A 590-nucleotide genomic window follows, 5' to 3' on the forward strand; every position below is an offset into this window, starting at 1 on the left:
CCCCCGCACCGGTCCGTGTCGGGCCAGTTTCACCCGCTGGTACTACGACCCTCTGGACAAGAAGTGCTCCCGCTTCACCTTCGGCGGCTGCGACGGAAACGACAACAACTTTGAGGAAGAAGAGAAGTGCAGAGAGACGTGTAAAGGAGTGACGGGTACAAACGCGATACTTGTGTTTTTTGTTGTAAAAAATGTAAAAATTTGAATTTTGGTGACTTTTTTTCTTTAAACTTCTTTATTTTTATTTTAATTATACCTTTTCCACTTTTTTTCTTGAAAAAATTTTGGTGGCAAAAATTTTTTGGTTGGCAATTTTTTTAACTTTTTACAATTTTTGGCCTTTTTTTTCTTGAAAAGTTTTTGCGTGTGTTGTGGTAACATGTAGTACACACAGTGTTTGAAATATACTGTTTTTACACATAAAGACGTGACTTCCTGTCTGTCTCTGCAGAACGTAACGTTTTCTTCAAAGGGCTGTTCGAACGCTTCGGCTCGGAGGAGGAGAGCGACTCAGGTGACCACAAAAACTACAAATATGGCCATAGGCATATGCACACACACACACACACACACACACACACACACACACA

At 41.0% G+C, this 590-nt stretch overlaps 1 long non-coding RNA gene across 1 annotated transcript; it reads left to right on the forward strand.

The window, feature by feature from the left end:
• The first annotated feature begins 6 nt into the window (after nucleotides 1–6).
• LOC121940284 lies at nucleotides 7–515 on the forward strand. Its single transcript, XR_006105602.1, has 2 exons — nucleotides 7–155; nucleotides 452–515. It is a non-coding gene; the product is annotated as an uncharacterized LOC121940284 (long non-coding RNA).
• The last annotated feature ends 75 nt before the right edge of the window (nucleotides 516–590 follow it).

The sequence above is a fragment of the Plectropomus leopardus genome, unplaced genomic scaffold (assembly GCF_008729295.1).
Source record: "Plectropomus leopardus isolate mb unplaced genomic scaffold, YSFRI_Pleo_2.0 unplaced_scaffold82220, whole genome shotgun sequence".
NCBI classification, from domain to species: domain Eukaryota; kingdom Metazoa; phylum Chordata; class Actinopteri; order Perciformes; family Serranidae; genus Plectropomus; species Plectropomus leopardus.